This window comes from Acinonyx jubatus, chromosome A1, assembly GCF_027475565.1.
Source record: "Acinonyx jubatus isolate Ajub_Pintada_27869175 chromosome A1, VMU_Ajub_asm_v1.0, whole genome shotgun sequence".
Lineage (NCBI taxonomy): Eukaryota > Metazoa > Chordata > Mammalia > Carnivora > Felidae > Acinonyx > Acinonyx jubatus.
The window spans coordinates 27,132,501-27,157,092 of record NC_069380.1 but is presented as its reverse complement, the minus strand read 5'-3'; the positions used below and the strand labels follow the sequence as shown (position 1 = coordinate 27,157,092).

Here is a 24,592-nt window from a genome sequence, read left to right as displayed (position 1 = left end):
AAATAGCTTTGATATGACAGTCATCTTACAGAAATGAAAACGATTTAATGAAATGGCATTTTATGAGCTTTAGGCAAAGCAAATGTTTGAATTATCTTGTTTAAATTAAATGGCTCTTTTGTGTTCAGTAGTAAGCATCACTAAGTGTGTCTATCTTGCTAATACAGTGGCATCATTATATTCTAAATTATACAATTTAATTACATGTAACTTGAAATTTAAACTGAAATATTGTTGAGGTACAAGCATAACCTTTACATCCACACGTTATTATTATTTTTTTTTTCAAATGACGTGACACTCAGGAAAATTTAACAAAATCGTATGTTTTCAACCAGCTACATAAACCGTAAGAACTGGGCAAATTCAGTTCTGACCTTTGCTTTGCCACTTATTGGCTGCGTACCTCTGGGCAAGATCCTCGAGTCTTCTAGGATCTCCAGCTCCTGCTCTATAAAATGCAGTTCTCGAGAAGAGAAGATGAATTCAGATAAGCACCTAACAGGTGTCCCTAGCGGTCAGCCAGTGTTAGCACCCCCTTCATCCTTCCTTTCTCACAAATGAGCCAGGGACAAAATCCACTTTCTTTCTTCCTTTCTTCTTTTCTTCCTTCTTTCCCTCCTTCCTTCCTTCCTTCCTTCCTTTCTCCTTCCTTCCTTCCTTCCTTCCTTCCTTCCTTCCTTCCTTTCTCTCTCTTTCTTTCTTCCTTTCTTTCTTTCATTTATTTATTTATTTATTTATTTATTTATTTTTTATTAAAAACAATTTTTTTTAATGTTTATTTTTTTCTGAGACAGAGAGAGACAGAGCACGAGTGGGGCAGGGGCAGAGAGCGAGGGAGACACAGAATCCGAAACAGGCTCCAGGCTCCGAGCTGTCAGCACAGAACCCGATGCGGGGCTTGAACTCATGAACGGTGAGATCGTGACCTGAGCCGAAATCAGACACTTAACCGACTGAGCCACCCGGGTGCCCCTCTTTCTTTCTTTAAAAATTTTTAATGTTGATTTATTTTTGAGAGAGACGGAGGGGGTGAGGGGCAGAGAGGGAGGGAGACACAGAATCCAAGGCAGGCTCCAGGCTCCGGGCTGTCAGCACAGAGCCCGACTCGGGGCTCGAACTCATGAACCGTGAGATCATGACCTGAGCTGAAGTCAGATGCTTAACCAGCTGAGCCACCCAGGCCCCTCCCCCCCCCCAAATCCCTTTTAGATCTGATGACACCACAAACCCACATACACTATACATAAATGCACTGGCCTAAAACATGTGACACGAAGGCCTAAGCCCTTCCGGTGTGAGCCGGGCTTGTTTCTTTGCCATTGCTCTGCGCAGTGAGAAACCACCCCGGCCACATTCTGGGATTTGATATCTCAGCCCGAGGGATGAGGGAAGAGGCACGAGAAGGATTGAAGTTGAGCCCTTTGCAGAGAGGACGCCCTCCTTTGGGCACCTGGTGGTTGACAGAAGCTGGTGGAGACAAAGGAGGGGTGGTCATCAGAACTGTCCCAGGGACAGAGAGGGAGAGTGGGCTAAAGCATGGTGGTGCCCACGTTTCCTTCAAGGGGAAACAGACCATCTATGGGGGAGTGTTTTTGAAACACTGGACAGTTGACCAGTCTGAGGCTGAGCACGCAGTGGTGCCAGAAGTCGCAGAATATGTATCAAAGCAGAATGGGGTGGCTTCTCTTTTTTCCCCTGTACCTCTCTTTATTATGGGCACACCATTTATTTCACAGAATTTGAGATCCAGAAGAGTCCTCAGAGGTAATTTGGCTCAACCTCCTTCCCCACGCAGACAATCCCTTAACGACCTTCACAGCAGATGGCCATCCTTTGTGGTGTTGCTTTTGTTATCATTTATTTTCTTTAGTAATCAGTTTTTGTAGAACATCATTAAGTGAAAGGGTTTATTTTTCAAGTCCCCATTGGAATGGCTGTGTATTTACTGTCTCTGTGTGTGTCCCATATCAAGTTAGACCCTGGGACTTTCTGCTCCCAGGTGACTCCAACTATTAGTAGGGGCAGAAAAGGGGACAGGAGGTCTTGACCTCTCAGGCAAGACTCCTGGGTAGGATTCAGGCCAGGGACTAGGGAAGAAGGTCAGGAATAAAAAAAAAAAGAAAGAAAGAAAAAGAAAAATTCCTAGTTTGAGAAAGGTTTTTCTGACCTTCACTATTGTTTTTCACATCAGGCCAATTGAGATTTTCTCCTTATACAAAGAAAGTTGGTTCAAAGTTGGTTTCAAGAAAACTTGTAGAAATACAGAAAAAACACACAAAAATAATAAACATTTGAGGGTCTTGCGATTATATGGTTTCTTCAATTTTCTTATTCTTCCCTTTTTATATTGGACTGTGGAAATTTTCCATGTTGTTATATGTTCTCCTGCAACGTAATTCCTAATTATGCAGCACATTCTATTGTGTGGCTGTGGAATTATTTACTTTACCAGGCCCTCCTAGTTCCTCTCACCTCTTGCTTCTTCATGCTGGTCAGGGAAGCTGCTTCTGGCAAAAGCGCTTCTTAATCTGCCTTGACTTTCATCCAGACACAAAATGTTTGTCCCAGTATATTTGGATGCGATGATACAATTACCGTGTGTTTCCTGGGAGTGATCACGGTGATGCTACGGAGTCCGTCTTTGGGCTTTGTGCCGATGATGTGTTAATTACACTCTGTCAAGCCCCAAACTTCGATTCCCCAAACGACTCTTGGTAAGAATGATCATTTGTGTTTCACGCCGCAAGTGAGAATCAGTCTAAATGGTAGCTTTAAATCAGCCTTGGCTGCCAACTTTGGCTCCATTGACTTGTCTATAGTCAAGGCTCAGGCCATGGCAAGGCTTGCAGTGGGCTGGCGAGACCAGAATGGGCTGCGGCAGAACCACCTGCCTCACATTCGGTGGCCACCAACCCAGGCCGAGGGTCGAATCAGGGCTCCCCCTCCGGGAGCAGGCAGGGCTGCTCACACACCTCCATTTCCGCCCCACCTGGCTCTCTACTGTCCCTAATCCGCATGGGGCATCTGACTGCACTGTCATTACCCAGGACAAGTGGCAATGGGGCCTGAAGGCAAAAGGCAAACACTTGCAATGGGACCCCCGGAGAAGCTCTGTGACCTGATGTTTTGAGAAAGACGTAAAGAGTCAGGGATGCTAAGGTTACTGAATCTTGAACCTGTGTAGGATAACTGGCTTGTTCGTTGGGTTAGTTGGCCCTGTAAGGACAGATACACCCCCCTACACACACACCTTTCAAAGAAACCCCTGGGCCAATAAGTCTTCGTCTGCTGGTTTGATCTCTGAGTTCACAAATCTCTATCTCATTTGGTGCTAACTGAACAGCTGTCCATAAAGCCAATCCTGGGACACTGACCTTGATTCTAAAACTTTCACCTCCTCTTCTTGTAGAGTCACACACCGGATATTGTCACCGTTTTCATCCAACTTCCTCCCTCATCCAATGCTAGATAGCACTGCTGACTTTACTGGGAGTCCTTGGGTATCAGACTATGAATTTTCACATGAAAGAATGCCCTTCTTCTCTTCTTGGGGATGCAGTTCGTCACTGGGCCTTAAATAGTGTTGCTTGTGTTCCGGGTCTCATGACGGCATTGGTAGTGGTGAGGTTTTACCACGAGGCTTTGGAAGCAGTGGACACAGACATGCAGGAAAGGATGACAAAGGAAGACACACGGGTAGTGGCCTGGGGTAGCGACTGATTTTGCCTGACACTCTCTTTCTCCCAGTGACAGACTTTGTCCCCTAGCTGCAGAGATGGGGAAGGGACCAGGCCTAATAATCATAGCTTCCCTTTCCCTGGCCACAGTGATGAGCCCAGGCATGGGCATGAGACCTGTATAGAGTTCATCAGAGTCTGTCCCTGGGATTGATTCACGAAGGCATGGTCTATGCCATGCGAGTGAAGACAGAAGATGAAGCCAGTACATAAAGAAGAACAAAGATGGCAGAAGTGAGAGACAGGAGGAGAGAGAAGTATTATGGAGGCACCGAACACGGGTTCTGGTCCTTGGGGCCCTGGTCCCCTCCACTGCCACCTCAATTAAATGAAAACATTCAGCATCTTTCTTAACCATGGAACCCATTTATTCTCTCGTCTTGCATAAGCTCGTTTGTGATGCCCCCTGACACAAGTGGCAAAATGGCCCCGACTAATGCACTTTCTGACGCCAGCAGGTGCCAGTGTGATTTGTGAGTACAGATGACACATCCCTCTGGGGACTTCGGGAAATAACATGAGGGCACTTTGAGGAAGACTTGCCTCCTGCAGGCAAGCAGGATGAGGTCTCCTGCCATAATAATTTGGATTGTAAAAGGGAAGTATGACCTTGTTTTATAATCATAGGCGTGTGAAACCAGGAAACATGTAGGTTATACTATCACAAATTCACTCAAATCTCTTACCCAGACTGGCTCTTGGCTGGATCTCTCTCACCTGCTGGTGCCCGAGTGCATCAGACAAGCTCAGACACATGTCTAAAACACGGAGATCACTTGGGCTCTGGCTGGACACACCGTCTACTTCACTCAATACTGTATAGAGAGGTTTATGAGGTCTCAATGGCCAGATAAATGCAGGAGGAGGAGGAAGGGGAGAAGGAGGAGAAATAATCAAGGGTCACATCAGGATTTAAGGTTGAGGAGGCAGATGTTTGGTGAGGCCACAAGCCTAGATAGAAAACCTATTGAGGGGGAGAGCAGGTATGTAAAAGATAAATTCAGAGTTGGACTTAACCACAGACAGTGCATGAAAGACCCAGGGATCCACTGTTCTGCTGTTTTAGCAGATGCTTAGAACACAGCTCTAGAACTTGGGAGAGGGCTAGATGTCACAGGCAAATAGAATTGAGACCATGAAGACCGGATAAAATATTTCAAGATGCTTGCATTAGTTTCCTAGGGCTTCTGGAATAAATTATCACAAACTTGGTGGCATGAAAGGGCAGAAATGTTTTCTCTTCTTATAGTGCAGGAGGCTAGATGCCTGAAATCAGGTTTTCGCCAGGACCACACTCCCTCTGAAGGCTCTAGAGAAGAATCCTTCCTTGCCTCTTCCTACCTTCTGATAGTTGCTGGCCATTTTTGGTCTTTCTTGGCTGGCAACTGCATCAATCCAATCTCTGCCTCTGTTGTCACACGGCCTTCCCTCTGCGTCTGTCTATCTTTGTGGGTCCTCCCCTTTTCTTATAAGGACATCAGTCGTGCTGGATTCAGGACCCAACCTAATCCAGTATGACCCCATTTTAACTTAATTGCACCTGCCAAGACTCTAGTCCCAGATAAGCTCACATTCTGAAGTTCCGAGCGAACATGAATTGTGTGTGGCGAGGCATTATTCAATGTAGTATAAAGGTAAAGAAAAGAATGAAAGAAAGCTAAGGGCAGAATCCTGAGAAGCACTAACATTCTGGAGGTTAGAAGGGAAGTGTCAGCAGAGAAATGAGAGGAGAGATAGAGGAAGTAAAAATGTGAGAGCGGGGAAGCAAGGAAGCCAGAGGAGTAAAGAGTCTTCTTGAAGCACAATCACTAACCCACATCCATAGTTGTTGAGAGGTCAAGTGCGAGGGATTCAAATGGGTCAGTGCATGTGTCCATTGGGAAGTAGTGGTGACCTCCGTAGTGTGACCAACCATCTTCGTTTACCCATGCCTGCGGGGGTGGGGAGCTGCTTTGGATGCAGCCCTTGCAGAGCAATGCCAGGCCCACCTAGATGGCCGGTTTCCTACCTCAGCATCAGCAGTTTTTTGGAACTGAGGATGGAGAGAAGTCAGAGATAAAGTTTAATGGGTTGGGGAGTGAGTAGGAATCAAGAAATGTACTCCTGTGGGTATGATTGTGGCTCTCGTGGTTGTGCTGTGTTTTTCTGACAATTTCACTAGATTGGGAATTTCACTGGTTAGGATGTGGGCTTGGGCTTTAGTCCAAAGTGAGATCTTCAGTAAGGTCAGCTTAGTCTCTATCCACCTGACATCATGGAACACCCAAATTATTGGGGATCAGAGTGTCCCTCAAATTCAGTGAAAGCCACTCTGACCTTTCTTGTCTGGCAGGATACTCTAGGGCACACCATTTAAATGAACCCAATTTGAAAGTTCACCTATCTCTACTAAATATGATAGCTATCTTGCTCTGCCTTCAGAGCACTTATCTTCAAAGCATTCAGCACTAGGCAAAAGTCTTGATTTTTCCTTAAAAAGAAATCATCAGGATGTCTGACTCCATCCAGACCTTTGGATGTATGATTTCATTATTCATGGCTGGCGCTCCTCTTCTGGCTTTTGATCTGTAGTTTACAGAATATGTGCATAAGGAGGCTCTCTTTTCCATAAACTGATCTCTTTACCCTCTCAGCCCAGAATAACTTTCCATTTATTCCTCTGATAAAGCGTTGATGCCGTGAGCCAGCATATATTAAATCTATCATTATACAAACACAGCCCTAGACTTTTATCCAGCCCAGATCAGCAACCAGATCACTGTCAGTGCTCCTCAAGTGTTTTCTGATGATGAACAGCAAAGGGGGCCTGAGGTTTTTCACAACCATCAAATCTGGAGAAGGAATCTTATCTGAGAACAGTTTGCAAGGTCTATCACCAGTATTCCAGTGCTATTAGTAGATTTCTAATGTAGTGAAATAAATAATCTCAGCCTTACTTCACTAATATGCATTTTAAAATACACATCAAAACACCATTTAATTAAAATTCGTCAATAGCTCTCTGCCTCTCTTCTGATGAAGATCAATCATTAACATAGCTTCCAAGGACCCTTCCCTCTCTTGGGAAGTCACAAATACATATATATCTTTTATTGCTCTCTATAGCACTTATAAAACAATTATTTGTTGATACAGACATCAATGTTTTATTCATATATCAGATTTTAAGTTCTTTGGGAGCAGGAGGATATTGTATCTATCTCACCCTTGCGTACCCAACAATGCCCCATCATGCTCTTGTAGATAGTAGGTGCTCTATGAAGTTTATTGAACTGAGTCATATTCAAAGGATTATTGAAAGCATTTACTTTTTTCATGGATTTCTGAGAAATGTAAGAATCTTCATCTTCTCCCATTAATAATATTTTTAGTAAGCTTCATTTCCACTGGCTCTGTTAATAATGTAATTCAAAAGCAAAGAAGTTTATCTAAATATGTATGTCTGTGCTACTTTTGACCTCATAAAGAGTATATTCCATTCATTCAATTCAATTCAGTAAGTGTTCATTGAGTGCCTATGATGTCCAAGGCTCATAGTGTAGGAGTACAGTGCTTCATTTCAGTGGGGTGATTTGGGATTAAAAAAAAAAAATCTCTGAACAAGTTTGGGCTCCCAAGTCCAACTGGAACAATCCACAAAGTGATTCTCTCAAGTTTACTGTGTAGCCCTTCCTCTTCCCTCCATCCCTTCCTTTCTTCCATAAGGCATCGTTGGACATCTCTTAGAGATGGTCGTAACAGCTCTGGATTAGATATTTTGGAAGGAGTGAGACAGAAGAAGAGACCATGCTGTCCTTGCCCATTTGGAAAGAAAAGTTCAGTAGATAAGGCACCCCACAGACAGCAAGAGATCTGGGGTTAATTCCCACCCCTATTCTGTCACTAAGAAGCAAAGCAAACTTAACAAGTCTTCCCCACAGCTCAGGACGTCAGTTTGTTATCCGTAAAATTAGGGCATCAGACTGGATGATATCTAAAGAATAGTAGAGATTAGAAAGTCATTGAGCCAGATGACTCTACCCAGTAACTAAAGCCTTTTGGCAGGAAGGCAAAGTATTGTTTTATTGTTTTTGTTTTAGTTTTGTACCTATAGAGAGCACTGTCCCCTCTCACGGTGCAAATGTTGGAAGAATCCAGTGCAAAGTTAGGTTAAATGGGAGGTCCTTTCCTAGCACCTCAGGGCTTTGTCCTGCTGCCATTCTTTGGCCACTTCCATTACCTATAAGGCTGGGAAAACATCTCAAGGCCTAGCATACTATCTTAAATCTAATGCATAAGGCTGGATATTTATTTTATTAGCATTTTCAACTGTACCAGTGATTTGGAGTTTGACGAGAGTGAATAGATGATATATTTCTTACCTAGTAATTATGAAGCCTTAAGGGAATAATTAGCTCACGGTCTTATAAATTTTATTTACTTTCCAATATTTTATATGATCTATATGAAGATAGAGATTGGGTTGTTTTTAATTTCAGACAGATGAACATAGGTAACCAAATCAACTGGAGACACTGTAGATGCTTGTCTCAAAGAAGTCTGAAATGAGATCAGTTACACGCATTCAGTCACAGCTAACTGAAAACCCAATGACTGAAATCCTAAGAACACCTTTTGCTCTCCCAACAAGTCTCAGGGCCTGGGTTTCTATCTGCGCCATTTTCTTGCTTTTTCAGTTGTAGAATGGCCACCGTAGCTCCAGATATCAACTCCCCACATGACTGTAACCACAAGAAGGAAGCAGAATAGACCTCTCCTTGTGTACCTCTTTTTTTTTTTTTTCAACGTTTATTTATTTTTGGGACAGAGAGAGACAGAGCATGAACGGGGGAGGGGCAGAGAGAGAGGGAGACACAGAATCGGAAACAGGCTCCAGGCTCTGAGCCATCAGCCCAGAGCCCGACGCGGGGCTCGAACTCCCGGACCGCGAGATCGTGACCTGGCTGAAGTCGGACGCTTAACCGACTGCGCCACCCAGGCGCCCCTGTACCTCTTTTATTGGAAAGATCACTTTTCCAGAAGCCTTCCCTCCAGACTTCCAGACTTCCCTTGTATCTCAGTGGCAAAGGAAGCTGATAAAGAGAATATCCATTGTTGTTTTCAGCTTCTACTTGGGAAGGTATACAAGGGAAAAGAAGGTTGGGCATGCCTGTGGATGGCCTGCCAGAGTGTTTACCAGAATGCATCTCCTTGGCCACTCACCATCTCTAGACATGACTCCTCCCCAATAGCCACTGTGGATGGAATGCTGTCACCCATTTTCTATGGGAGGACAAACGTACAGAATCACTCAGTTCCTACAGCTACCGCCAAATCCCCAGTCTCTGGGTGGTTGGTAATCTCCATCATGTCTCCATGTAGACTCTTAAAGTGCAACAGCCTACAACTGAGAGATAACATACCTGCTTCGAACACGGTGATGTAGAAGGAAGAAATTGTCTTTAATAAAATCTTGCATTTGGAAAAGGCATAATGGGAAACACACAATAGTCCCTGGTTTTTAGCACATACCCAGTCCTGTTGATCTTTAATAAACAGTAAGAATGCGAGAGGATTCAATTTCTTAGTTAACCTATCTGGAAGCCTATGATACACAGTAAGAACTATAATACAAGGCAAGGAAAATACGATGCAAGGCAAGGAAAGCCTTCAGCCCCATTTTCTGTGAGAGAAAATGGTGAAGGAAGTCGGATTGGGCAGGAAAAGCCTCCGGCTTGGCTACAGATCTGATAAAGTCTTTGCTAACTCAGAAGGGAGCTTCAGAGCAAAGATAGTTCATTAGAAGATCCCCACATTGTGCAGAAATAGCCAACCCTATCTAGTCACTGACTAGAGGTTTCTCGGAAAGACTGCGGCTTCTGATCTACAGCTGAGCAGCATCTCAAAGGGGCTCACAGCCAGAGGCTATCAGCTAACCATTCTCACTGCGCCTTCTTTCTTAAAGGGGTCCTGAATGGGGCTGCTGTGGAGGTGCAAGGATACGGCCAACAGTATAGTTGACCGGCTTTGTTTGTGTTCTCTCTTTATCAGTTAATGGTGGCTGCTGTGAAGAAGTTAAGAACAAGAGTGTTGGATGGGGAGGCTTCATTTTTATCAGACCTTTGCCCACAGGCGAAGAAAACTGAACGAGAGGAGTTGGAGAGGTTTGGCTCTAACTTTGCCCGGCTTAGCCTTTGCTATTTCCACGCTTCCCTGCTTCTGACTCCAGTAAGTCTCCGAATTGTGAAATGCTCCGTCAGTTTAGATCGCTGGTTATCAGCAGAGAACATCCCAGAAGAGGTCTTTTTCTTCCCTTTGTCACGACAGATCTCTAACCTGTGTTTATCTTTTTCTTGTAGGACCTTGCCAGAAGCTGCAAAAAGGAGCCAACATAACCCCAAATCCTAAATGCTTCTTACCATTTCTCGTAACACTATAGCCTCAGTAGGCATGTGCTTTTGATACAGGTTGGCTGGGTCCGAGGACCTAGAGAGAGTCCCACAGGACCAGCCATGAGGGTCCCTTGGCTTCACACAGGATGGAAATCAAACATGAGCCTAGAGGAAGTGAGAGTAGGGTTGTTGTTTATTTTTTTAATGTTTATTTACTTCTGAGAGAGAGAGAGAGAGAGACAGAGAGAGAGAGAGAGAGAGACAGAGCACGAGCGGGGGAGGATCAGAGAGAGAGGGAGACACAGAATCCAAAACAGGCTCCAGGCTCTGAGCTGTCAGCACAGAGCCCGATGCGGGGCTCGAACTCACAAACCGCGAGATGGTAACCTGAGCCGAAGCTGGATGCTCAACTGACTGAGCCACCCAGGCGGGGATGTAGGAAGCAGGAAAAGTTTTACACAGGGTCCCTTTAATTTGTCTGTTTCAGTTTGAATCTCAGGCATGAAAATTAAGAGTCTGAAACAAATGTCTTCCCACCACCTAGTAAGTGTTACCAGTATCCCAGGCTTTAATGGAAGTCCCCACTGCCCCTGTGCTGCCCCCTTGATTCTGTCATTCTGTATTTTCAGTTATATTACTTGTGCCTCTCTGTTTATTTCAACTAAATGTAAAAATACGTGTTTAGCTACAAGTAACAGAAAACCTGAATTGCAGGGGCTTACACGATAAGTATGCTTTTATTTCCTCAACAAGACGCCTGGAGGTAGGTGGTTCCTGGGTAAGTTTAGCATTTCTATGACATCAAGACACACGACTGCCATCTCATTCAGTGTTTGGCCTTCTCCTCGTGGTCACAAGATGGTTGCCACAGCTCCAGGCCCTATATCACGACCAAGAGGCAGAAAGGAGGGTCACATACACGTGTTTTGCTTGTGTGCCTCCCACCTTCGATCAGGGAGGGAAGCTCCTTCCCAGAGACCTCCCAGCAGTGTTCTGTTAGCACCACCTCAGTGGCAGAGGGGGCTTGGAACATGAGCCTCTAGCGTTTTCACTCTAGAATGGGAGGAGGGCAAAAGGGAAGGGGGATTTGGAGAAGAGCCAGACAACAGTGTTTGCCATGGGATCATGCCTATTGATCTTAGCCCTTCAACCTCCAATTTGAAAACAGAGATGAACCATCTGTTTTTCCCTTCCTGGGGAGTTGCAAGTTATGAATAAATTATGCTGCCAGAGCTCCATAGAGTCCTTAAAACAAAGCACTGTCAATCCAAGGTCCTCATTTCATTAAACCCATATTAGTTTCTATTGCTCATTTGATGGCATCTGATTGTTCCCTAGGATAAGATGTATTGGCGGTATTGGAGGGAGGAGAAAATTACCTCAAATCCACTCTGCCACCCCCCCTTCTCCCCCAGTGCTGAGTAATCACGGGACCCCAACGTCCTCCAGTCTTTTCAGCGTAACCAGAGAGCTAAGGCTACAAGTTCAGGGCAGGGGGATTGACATGTTTGAGAAACCTCTGTGCTGGAGTCCTGAGAAGGCCTTTGGACGGAGATACATTATTCATGGAGCGAATTTAGCCACCGGTGGCGAAGATGGAGCATCGGGGAAGCGCCGTGCCATTACATGCCCCTGAAATGACACGTTTGTAAAGCTACCCATCTGCCTTTCTGCCCCCACTAGGCGCCCCTCGCTCTAATTCCATCTTCCCAATTTCCTGTGTCTCAGGACTCTTCAAAGGGTTTGGAAGCAGTTCTCTGGATTTCTTGGATGAAAATGGCTAGATGTATTTATTTCTATTTTAAAATAGCTTTGTGTTGTTTCCTCATCAAAGTGTCACGTATTTATTTATTTATTATTATTATTTTTTTTAATTTTTATTTATTTTTGAGACAGAGAGAGACACAGCATGAGCAGGGAAGGGGCAGAGAGAGAGGGAGACACAGAATGTGAAGCAGGCTCCAGGGTCTGAGCTGTCAGCACAGAGCCCGACGCGGGGCTCGAACTCACGAACTGTGAGATCATGACCTGAGCCGAAGTCGGACGCTCAACCGACTGAGCCACCCAGGTGCCCCAAAGTGTCACGTATTTAATTTGCGGTCTGTTTTGTCTTGCCTCGTAGTCTTTTACATAGAGGACTGGCTCTTCTTATCTGGGGTGCAGTCTGCTAGCCCTCCCTCATGATGGCTCGCCCTGGGCCAGTTCAAGTCTGTTTTACTTCAGGACGGGCAGTGGACGGCCCAAAGCCAGATGCCCCTGCGCTTCCCTCCTCCTATTCTCAACGCAGTTAAGAAAAAAATAAAGGTAACTCCTTCCAAAAAGAAAATTCCCTTTCTTTTTCAGAAGATACTTCCTTTGGAAGCGGGCCTGGCTAATGGCTGATTATGGACCCACAGGTCTAAACCAGAAAGCTTGCACACGCAAGAGGCCTTCAAGGGGGCCTTGAAGGATCAAACACAGTCATGTAGTCCTTATTGTCATTTGTGGCCTGAGTCCTTTCAGTTGGCCCAGACTTCCCATGCCAAAGGGCTGGGAACAGGCAGACAAGAGCTCGTACTGCCACACCCCCCACACTTCTCTCTCCTGCATCGCACCTACGTCCCTTGTTTTCCGCTTCCCTCCTCAGGTCCTCATTGCTTTGCCCACCTGTCTCAGTTGTACCTCTCTGACGCAATGTGTTTCTTGCTCCCTGGTGCTTGGGGGCCAAACACAGGAGCCCTCCCGCCAAGCAACCACTCCAGGCTTCTAGGGACCCACGCTGCTCTGGTTGGCCTATAGCTTCCCCAAGTTCATCATCCCTGGATCTTGGAACTTGAACTGGCTTCCCCAGTTTTCTGGATTTGGTCTGCGTCTTTCCTAGACCATGGTCCTTTCCTCTGCTTCCCCCCCCACCTTGTGCTCTAGCCAGAGCTGTTCTAGTCCCCCAAAATAGAAATGCTGCATGCTCTCCATGCCAAGGCCATCCCAACGGGCTCTCACCTCCATGGGCTGCTGGGGCTTATTTGTGAGCCCTGACTTGATATCTGCTTTCCAAGAGTGCCAATGGACTCACAATACCATCCAAATGGCCCTGAATCCATTAGTTTGAAACAGTCAGTCACAAGGAATTTGCAGCCCAGATGTCAACTAGGATCCTTGTGCCTTTGAGATTCAAATGACGTCGGCTTTAAAGCACACTGAAAAAAATATGAGATCCCGTCTGCCCAGATCCCATGTCTACGTACTCTCTTTACTTACTGTGTGATTTTGTGCAGATGACGTGACCTCTCTCTCTTTCTTTCTTTCTTTCTTTCTTTCTTTCTTTCTTTCTCTCTTTTTTTATTTCTATAAAATAGGCGTAAGAATACCTTTATATATTTGGGATGATGATTCAATAAAGTGTTGCAAATAAAGCATTAATAACGGGGCCAGGTACACAGTGTTACCATTAGCTCTGCCCCATGAGAAGAACCTTGTGGATGAGTTTACTTTTCTTCTAGTAACTATGGCTCCAGATTCCTGCAGCTACAAGAGTCCAGTTCTAGGGACTGTCCTGCCATCTCATGCTCTCTGATTGTTTTCTACACTGCCACTGCATGCTGCCTGCCACTCTGATCTCTTTACTCCCCCAGCAGCCTCTGATCTGTAAGGTTGTAGCTATAGAGGGCTTCCTGAAGTGTTAGGGCAGGAAAGGGGATTTATAACGCAGTGCTACACAACTTAGATTTAAATGTAAGACATCCCGTTCTTAAAAGTTCTTTAAACTCCTCAGTCCCCAGCCTCCAGCCCTCTCCCCATCTCTTTACTGACTGCCTCTTCCCTTAACTTTGTTTCTCTGTGCGCTTAAGGCAAAGTCCTTGGGTTTTATCTTCTGCACTAAAAATTCCCAGGATTTTCTCGAACAAAGAGAGTGCTCTTGTCCTAAGAGGAACCCAAGTTGCAGCTTCTTCAGTATCAAAAACCCCCCTCTTTCTATGGTGATGATGATAACTACTTGTGACAAGCAACGATTCAAATGGGCACTAATAACAAAATGGCAACTAACAATTATCAGTAGCATGTGGTTTACGGTTTACAAAGCACTTTCGAATTCTTTATTGTCCCATTTGAATAAATTCCCTATTCTCTTCATGCTTGGGAGGGTTTACAAACAAGGGCTTCATACCAGAGGAGGAACACACACAAATACCCATGAACAGACGCATATGTGCGCACAGCTCCTTGTTCCGTGTGGGCTCTGTGATGCTCACATAAAGCTCCATGAGGGACAAGGCCCCAGATCAATATATAGACAAAGTTGTTGGTACAGTGCCTATTGACCCTAAGTCCTGGGCTGGAAACCCCTGACACTGTGGGCCACCACGAGGAGCTATTCCAACTCTGGGCCATTAGTGGGTACACGTATTGAGTTTCTGAAAATACAGAGAACGTTAGGCTCCTCTTCCTCTCAGATTATTGGGTCATTTCCCAGCATGTCTGAAGCCTGAACGAGAGTGAGGCCCTGATGAATCACACTCCGCGTCTATAGTTCAAGCAGGAGAAATGTGAAGTTTGAACAAAGATTTAAGTACTTCCAAGTACACAGCCTTTCATCTTTAAGGACTAATTCACAGCGTGCATTTTATACATCTTTATGGGGTTATGTTGCCATTCCTGGGCCCTTATTTCTTAGCAAATGGGGGATGGAGTGACACTTATAAGTGAATGCATTCAGAGGAAGAGCTTGCCTTGACATGTATTTCACTGGGAGAGGCTGTAAATATTTTCCACACATGTGTCTGTGTATCTGTGCGATGCTTCATTTTGGAAAGCAACAATAACAACTGCGTCATTAAGCAACAGAGATGCTAATGTGTCAGCTTGCCTAGTGGGAAAGACAAACAAGGATCATCTTGTCAAGTCATAAAATGGATTGTGCTTTGGTACAAGCTCCTTGCTGTTTCTGTGTTCCACAGTTCAAGGACTTGAATTTAACCTGTGGTTGTAAGGTAAGGTATCACCATGACCTCAGGCAGCTTACCAGCTTCCTTCTGCCCTCCAGGGTCCCTGCCACGACTGGGATGGGAAGTTGCTGGAAGCCTGCAACATGAACCAGTCATGCCCAGGACTTTTCAAAGTGTCCTGAATAGCTGCAGAAATGGAGCACAGTGATTTGTCAGGCATGTGTCGAAGGTCTCTGCCACCATCACAGCTTGTAAACACACATTTAACATTGTAATTGGCTGATTACTTCTTCAGTTTCCATCATTAGATCCCAAACTCCAGGCTTGGAGCTAATAACTGCCCTTATTTATCTCCATATATCCAGCATCCAACACAATACCTGGCATATAGCAATTAATTAGATTTGTTGATTGAATAAATGAATGGCCCTGTCCCAACAGGACAAAGGAATTAGTGGGTTTTTTTCTGAACTAATGATTCTCCTATGACAATGCTCACCTCCCCTAATTTCCTTTGAGCCACTTTATCTCTCTTGTGTTGCATGTGGGTAATGAATATTAAGAACATTTACGCTTTATTTATTTACTCTCTCCCTCAACAGGGAGACAATGAATAATTCTACCATTAAATCAAATAAAAGGTCAAAGGGATGTGTGATGGGGTAGGAGCATGGAAGAAGGGATGCCTAAGCTTGTCCTGAGGCCAGGCTTGATGGAGATGTCTAAGCATCTTCAGCTGAGAGTGGGTCTCAGCCACCTCCTAGGGGCAGTTTGAAATGCGGGCAGCTGTATTTGTCTTGATTCTGTATTTGTCTTGTCTTTGTCTCTCATTCTCTCTAGAGAATGAGTGGCCGTTAATGGTGGAGTCAAGGATGCTGAACATCCTGTGACACTTTGGTCAATTCCTCTGGTGAGTAATTCTCTGCCCAGAGGCTATCAATACCCAAGATAGGAGTCATCTTTTATATTGTGAGTTAATTTAATTTCAGAATATGATGTTTCTTTTCTTCTCCCACCCTTTCTTTCTTTCTTCCCTGCCTTCTCTTCCTCCCTCCAATACTTACTGAACATCTACTATAGGAAATGTATGGAGAGGATTATGAAGATGAATCAACCATAGACTTGGCCTCAGGGAGCACAGCCATGCAAGGGAAGATATGACATGTGCTTAAAAAACAAGAGAACTGGGCAGAAAATAGGAACTGGAAAGCAAGCAAAGGTAAAATGTTATAGGACATCAGAAGAGATGTACCTGATGTTTTCAACGAGATGCATTTTATAAATCAATACCTGATTGTGTTGTATAAAGCTTTACAGTTCACAAAGGCGTCCCCTGTGTATTTTTTGGTTTTATCACTCCTCACAATAACACGGTCAATGTACTTAGTTTGCCCTCAGATTTATTCCTCATTGGTTGTCTGCTCTACTCTGTGTCACCAGGGCCCTGACCCTGTAGGCCACTCCCCCTCCCTTATTAGCAGGCTTCCAATGTGGTTTGGCCAATGGGATGCACTGGTGGGAAGGGGGGAGGGGGCTTCTACACTAAGCAGTGAGTGGCCTTCTGTGTCTGGACTTCAGAATTCTGCCTCCTTTCCCCTTTCTCTTCTTTCGTTGCAAATCTGTGGTTTGCCTTTACTATCACTTGGGTCTCAGAGCCTCCATCATCTGCGTAAGCAATTCTTCCCGTTAAAATCCCTTGGTTGTAAATATTAGAGGGGGATTGTGTTTTCCTAATTAGATTCTAATTAGAAGGAAAGCATTGCTTTCTTAATATTTAGAGATAAGGAGAGAGAATTAAATGACTTTCCCAAGGTCAATCAGGTACATGAAGCAAAACCCAGGTCTGCTTTCTGATTTTAAGTCCGCTGTCTGTGCTGCCTCCCATAGAGATAATAGCAATGAAAGCGTCCTATAAAGAATTTTCTAAGGTCATATGAAAGCCTCATCTGGTTGTTCTTTCCCGTGTGCTTTTAAATTTGAAAGAGCTGTAAGCTTGTATGGTATGGCCTTTGTTTTCATTTGTTCTTGAAAAAGTTACTATATTAACTAGATTAGGGGAATGCCACACAAGTGCTTGTGGATATAAGCCCGACATTTGACAAAGTCGTTGATAATAGCCTGGTGGAATAATGCACGTTGCTAGAGTCACATGGGTTAGTAGATGATACAAGATAAAAAACAGTCTTCATACTCCTTTTGCTGTAACATCTTGATATTCTATGATTATCATGATTATCTCACCTCAAAAGAAGAAAAAAAAAAGCAGACGTCATATTGAAAGCTTTTTAGCTTTAGAAAAGTTTTTATACATCTGTGAGTCAGAGGTACATTTGTACGCATTACTACACCCTGGCTGCAAGAACATTTTAATTTTCAGTGTTGCTAAATTAATTACTAAACGTTACAATCAGCTAATCAAGTGATTTAATAATAATGAAGGACTGTTCTCTGAAAAGGCCTATGAGGAAGAGTCTGAATTTGCAATAAGGGCCTTGAGGGTTATGGGCCAGTGGGGAGCTGACCCTGGGGAGATGGACAGGAAGGGGGCTCTGTATGAAGGCTCAGTTTGGAGGGACTATTGATTCAGAACACTCCTTTGGGGGTGAGGGCTATTTGTTCAGGTGATGCCATTACTTGATGCCTAGTGTTTCTCCTATAGAATAAGCAACTGAAACTAGGAGTCGAAAGGCACCATATCACAGTTCAGGAATGGTCACTTACACCACATCCATCAGCCAGCAAATCTATTTTCCCTTGAAGGCAGAGGGGGAGGAGTAGGAGGAAGGCGTTTGATGGTGCTATTTCCTTCTTTGCGCCCGAAACCAGATAAATAGCCTCTTTCCTTTTTTGAAGTGCATGGTACTGAAGGCTCACGTATCCACGTCTTTCAAATACTTTGTGATCTCACTCTAGAAACAAACACACAAACAAATCCCAACAAACTGATAGAGATATCAGATTTGTGTTTACCAGAAGCAGGGGGTTGTGGAGAGGGAATTGAAGGAAGGTCGTCGAAAGGCATAAACTTCCAGTTATAAGGTAAAGAAGTAGTAGGAATGTAATGTATGGCATGATGACTAGAGCTAACACTGCTGTATGATATATGGAGAAGTTGTTAAGAGAGTAGATCCTAAGAGTTCTCATCACAGAGACATTTTTTTTCTCTTTTTGTAGTATCTATATGAGACGCTGGATATTAACAAAACATACTGTTGTAATCATTTCACAAGTTACATAAATCAAGCCATCATGCTCTACACCTTAAGCTTATACAGTGATGTACGTCAATTATTTCATAAAAAAAAAACTGGAAAAAAATTATGCACTGCTTGGAAGGGTCGGGTTTGGATAAGTTTACACACAAATCCCAGTGATTCTCGGTTGTGGATCCTAGGGGATAGGGAAATTATGGAGTCATCTTTGTGAGATACAGCGGCTAGGGGTTATTTAGCGCAAGTTATGTTAGTTGTTAGAGCAGGAGTACACAACAAAGAATTGTCCTAGAATCATCCCACGTCCACCTAAGTGGAACATGTGGTGCCCTTATAATTGTCCTGGTCTGTGTTTGGACCATGGCGGTGAGATTACATTCCTGGAGCTGGGATTGGGATGTCCCCCTAAAAGAGAAGGGCTTCCTAGGTATCAATTTTTGGGAGAAAAAGTGAGTAATGAGGAAAAATTCTCATAGTTCTTTGGGGCAAGGCATCTAAGAGTATTTCTGCTTAGAACAGATGTGGGACCACCTGCAAGAGAGAGTCGATATGGGATCATATTGTTTTGTTGCCTGGAGGGGCTGAGAATCCGCAGCAGAGAGGACTTATGAATTGGTGGACTCCTCACTAAATTCCTTTGGACTGTGGAAGGAACAAGCTGGCCTATTTCATCTAACTCTACTGGTGAAAGCGTCTTGTCCACATTGTTGGGGTTGGTGAAAAAGGAGTGTCTCGTAGGTAGGCGTATTTAAGGGGTTGCAGCAGCCCCTGATGCTTTGATGGTGATGGCAGGGGTTCGAATGAAAGAGCTTCAACGGAAGGCAAATCCTAAGTGGGAAAGAATAAGGCTGCAAGGTTCACTCACCCTTTGCCACGTGGGAAGTCTGTTATTGCCAACTTTAAGAGACTGAGGTTTTACTATATTAAGGAAATTATGGCTATATGCTCATTAATACCATTTCTTTATATAGGACTGCTCATTAATACACAGAGAGTCTACATTTCCCAGCAGTTAGTTTGAGGCCACGTGACTGATAACAGCCCAGAGGATGTGGGCAAAAGTAATATAGGCCACTTGCAAACCTGCTTCATGAAATCGCCCATGAGAATCTTAGCTCACTCTTTCTGTGCCCTTTGCATGTGCAGGGTAAAGAGACGGCCACCAGCCCAGTTCCCTGGGTGTTGCATAGAGGCGAACGACCTAGGAGAGTTGCCCAAATACACTGGACTGAGACATGAATGAGAATTAAATTTCTTGTTAAGCCACTGATATTTGCGAATGCGTTTGTCACAACAGCATATCCTAATTTATGTACAAAAATGTTGAAAGACCGCCAACCAGTGAACTGTGGCCATTATCGGGAGAAAAGTACGGTAGTATATGACGAGGCTCTACTCTCTACCTGTTGGTGATCCGGATGCGAGGGCATGTGCCTGGCTCTGTCAGAATAGTGTGTGACTCTTGATCTTGGGGCTATGAGTTTGAGCCCCCACTTTGGGCACGGAGCCTACTTAAATTATCTGCATGAGGACACGGTTAATATGTTGATGAAATTAGGAGCTGGGAGGCAACAGGAAGAGATATATTGTGTACCCGATGGTAACATAGGAATCTAAAAAATAACTAAAAAATTTAGAATCTGGGCCAAAATAAAGCTAAAGTTTTATAGGGCCCAATGGAAACTCCTACACTCGTATCCCAAAAGCCGATCTTATAAGTATAGAATGGATGATATGTGAAAAATGACTTCAACTCTTAACATGACAGCAAGGTCAATATGAGTTGACGTGCTGAAGGTATACAACATAATCTTCAGCTGCCATAATAGAAATACGGAGTCTGAAACTAGGTATTAGCTCCTTTCTATTTTATACTCATCAGACAATAATACTACACTCTTTAGTCGCCTCAGAATAAATTGTAGGAATATCCTCAAAGGAAATTACTCACCGTTACATAGAAGTTTGAATTAATGGTATGAGGAATGACTGACAGGACTGGGCATGTTTACTCTGGGGAAAACCAACTCTGGGGACCTTGATAACTATCTAAAAAATATACATTTTTGGGGGAGGAGTTAGGATGCTAGAGTCACAGGGGGATCCTGGGCTCGTCTTATCCTTCGAACGCAGCTAGATAGGCAACAAATCATTTTGCATATCGAGGAAAATGATCTGAGGATTGCAAGAACAATCTGTGTAATTTGAGGGAGACGATGTGGCAGGTATGCGCTATGGAGAGGGTAACTGGAGTAGCAAAAAGTCGCAGGGCCAGTGGTAGCCCTTTCCATGGAGAGGAAAAAGAGAGAGGGGGAGAGAAAGCAGCGCATCGGGTTTGTGCAAGAAAAGCACTCCCCAAAACCATTGATGGGGGAATCATGAGGAACCGAGTATTGCAAGTGTTCACGAACAGTGGAGCTGAAATTCTGAGGTTTTGGAAGTCCTTCGCTGCTCACTGGACTAGATCTGGGCAGGTGGCAGTCCTCCTGGGGAGAAGGAGGTGGGCCCAGCAACAGACAGTGGACAGTGTGCTGTGGGGAATCCCTGCTGGGTTGCACTGGGAGAGAAAGTTCCCCTCCCTGGAGTGCATTTGGAAGACGGTATATTGCCTAGGAATGAAAGGCCCGGCCTGTGCCTTTGAGCGACTATTCAACGACGGGACAGAGGCGTGCACAGTGCGTGGATACAGTGGTCACAGCTTTTTGCTGTGCATCACCATGAACTCCAGGCACCTGCACAGCTATGCAACTATTTTCTGGGACAGAATAGCAGCAGGTGCAGTGCTTCTGCACTTCTCCTCTGGAGAGAGCTGGGTGATGCGATCTTCCTCCACTCACCAGCAGAGTCAGACGTCAGTGAGCCACACAGGGCCCTCAGTCAAGGCCGGAGCCACTTACACCAAACCCCACCACAAAAGAGGCTGCGTCACCACAGCAGAGTGCACCCAGCACATACTGGAAACACTTCCTGAAGCTCCAGGCCTTGGAGAGCGTACAACCCCTTCTTCGTATAGCATTACTCTCAGGAGCAGGAAATATAACAAGTTTTCAGAATGCACAAATGACAGAATCCTAGACAAAATGACAAGATGGAGGCATTCTCCCCCAAAGTAAGATAAAGAAGAAACCACAGTAAGGGATTTGCTCAAAACAGATATGGGTAATATATCTGAACAAGAATTTAGAACAACAGTCATAAGAATACTAGTTGGGCTTGAAAAAAAAGTATAAAAGACTCCAGAGAAACCCTTGCTGCAGGAAAAAAAGACCTAAAAATTAGGCCAAAATAAAAAATGCTATAATTGAGGTGCAAAACTGCCTGGATGCAATTACAATGAGGATGGAAGAAGCAGAGGACTGAATAGATGATACAGGACATAAAATTATGGAAAATAATAAAGCTGAAAAGGAGATGGAAATAAAACTATTAGATCACAAATATAGACTTAGGGAAATCAGCGATTCTATGAAGCACAATAATACCTGTATTATAGGAGTCCCAGAAGAAGAAAGGCATGGAAAAGGGATGAGAGGTTTATTTAAACAAATGATAGCTGAGAACTTCCCTAATCTGGGGAAGGAAACAGGAATTCAAGTTCAAGAGGCACAGAGAACTCCCCTCAAAATCAAATAGGTCAACACTAAGACATATCATAGTGAAACTTGCAAAATACAAAGATAAAGAGAGAATTCTGAAAGCAGCTAGGGACAAAGGTTCTTAACCTACAAGGGAAGACAGATCAGGTTCACAGCTGATCTGTCCACAGAAACTTCGCAGGCCAGAAGGGAGCAGTGGCATGAAATATTCAGTGTGCTAATGGGGAAAATATGCAGCCAAGAATACTTTATCCAGCAAGGCTGTCATTCAGAATAAAAAGAGAGCTAAAGAGTTTCCAAGCCAAGCAAAAACTAAAGGAGTTTGTGAACGCTAAACAAGCACTGCTTATTAAAGGGGACGCTTTGAGAAAGAGAGACCAAGAGCACCAAAGACTAGAGACGAACAGAAACAATCTACAGGAACAGCAACTTTATAGGTAATACAATGACACTAAATTCATATTTATCAATAATTATTCTAAATGTAAATGGACTAAATGCTCCAATCAAAAGACATAGGGTATCAGAATGGATAAAAAGACCCATCAATATGCTGCTTACAAGAGACTCATTTTAGATCCAAGGACACCTCCAGATTGAAAGTAAAGGGTGGAGAACTATTTACATGCTAATGGACATCAAAAGAAAGCTGGAGTAGTCATACTTCTATCAGACAAACTGGATTTTAAACCAAAGACTGTAATAAGAGATGAAGAAAGGCACTATATCATAATAAAGGGGTCTATCTGACAAGAAGATCTAACAGCTGTAAATATTTATGCCCCCAACTTGGGAGAAGCCAAATATATCAGTTAATAATAAACTTAAAGAAACTCATTGGTAATAATACAATAATAGTAAGGGACTTTAATACCCCACGTACAACAATGGACAGATCATCTTAGCAAATTAACAAGGAAACAATGTTTTTGAATGACACACTGGTCCAGATGGATGTAAACAGATATATTCAGAACATTTCACCCTGAAACAGCACATTGTTTTCAAGTGTACAAGGAACATTCTCCAGAATAGATCACATACTGGGTCACAAATCAGGCCGCGATTGGTACAAAAAGATTGAGATCGTACATGCATATTTTCAGAGCACAATGCTGTGAAACTTGAAGTCAACCAAAAAAAAATTTGGAAAGACCACAAACACATGGAAGAAAGATGTGGAAGTTAAAGAACATCCTACTAAAAAATGAATGGGTTAGCCAGGAAATTAAAGAAGAAATTTAAAAATTTCCAATGAACCAGGAAATTAAAGTCGAAATTTAAAAATTTCCAATGAAGCCAATGAAGCTAATGAAAATGAAAACACAACAGTCCAAAACCTTTGGGATGCAGCAAAGGCAGTCATAAGAGGGAAGTATATAGCCATAGAGGGCTTTCTAAAGAAGAAGAAAATTCTCAGATATACAACCTAATAGAACAGCAAATACAATGCAAAAGCAGCAGAAGGGAAATACTAAAGATTAGAGCAGAAATCAATTATAGTGAAAACAAAAAACAAAAAACAAAAAACAGTAGGACAGATAAACAGAACTAGGAGCTGGTTTTTTGAGAGAATTAACAAGATTGATAAACCCCTAGCCAGACTTATCAAAAAGAAAAGAGAAAGGCCCCAAGTAGATAAAATCATGAATGAAAGAAGAGAGATTACAACCAACACTGCAGAAATACAAACAATTTTAAGAGGATATCATGAGCAATTATATGCCAACAAATTGGGCAATCTGGAAGAAATGGACAAATTCCTACAAACATAAAAACTACCAAAACTGAAACAGGAAGAGATAGAAAATCTAAACAATTCCATAATCAGCAAAGAAATCGAATCACTAATCAAGAATTTCCCAACAAACAAGAGCCCAGGGCTGGATGGCTTCCTAGAGGAATTCTACCAAACATTTAAAGAAGAATTAGTACCTATTCTTCTCAGTCTTTTCCAAAAAATAGAAATGGAAGGAAAACTTCCAAACTCATTCTATAATACCAGTATTAGCAAACCAAACAAAGACCCCACTAAAAAGGAGAATTACAGACCCAACATCCCTGATGAACATCAATGCAAAAATTCTCAAGAAGATACTAGCAAATTGAATCCAACAGGACATTAAAAGAATTATTCACCATGATCAAGTGGGATTTATTCCTGGGATGCAGGAGTGGTTCAATACCCACAAATCAATCAACGTAATACACTAGACTCCTAAAAGAAGGGATGAAAGCCATATGATTCTTTCAATACACGCCGAAAAACATTTGACAAAATACAGCACCTTTTCTTGATAAAAACCCCTCAAAAAAGTAGGGATAGAAGGAACATACCTCAAGATCATAAAGGCCCTATATGAAATACCCACAGCTAATATCATCCTCAAAGGGAAAAACTGAGATCTTTCCCCCTAAGGTCAGGAACACAATAGGGATGTCCAGTCTCACCACTGTTGTTCAACATAGTACTGGAAGTCCTAGACTCAGCAATCAGATAACAAAAAGAAATAAAAAGCATCCAAATCAGCAAGGAAGAAGTCAAACTTTCCTCTTCACAGACAACATGATACTCTACCTGGAAAACCCAAAAGACTCCACTAAAAAATTGCTAGAGCCAATACATGAATTCAGCGAAGTCACAGGATATAAAACCAGCACACAAAAATCTGTTGCATTTCTACACATCAATAATGAAGCAGCAGAAAGAGAAATCAAGGGATCCTCCCATTTACAATTGCATCAAAATCC

The 24,592-nt window shown here is 43.4% G+C and overlaps 1 long non-coding RNA gene across 1 annotated transcript in view; it reads left to right on the top strand.

Moving 5' to 3' along the window:
* The window catches only part of LOC128314159 (uncharacterized), a 48,193-nt gene extending 34,821 nt beyond the window's left edge, over positions 1-13,372 (top strand). Inside the window, exons 2-3 of the long non-coding RNA XR_008295657.1 lie at positions 9,771-9,947; positions 10,079-13,372. This is a non-coding gene — a long non-coding RNA (uncharacterized LOC128314159). The remainder of the gene's footprint in view (positions 1-9,770; positions 9,948-10,078) is intronic.
* Positions 13,373-24,592: the final 11,220 nt, after the last annotated feature.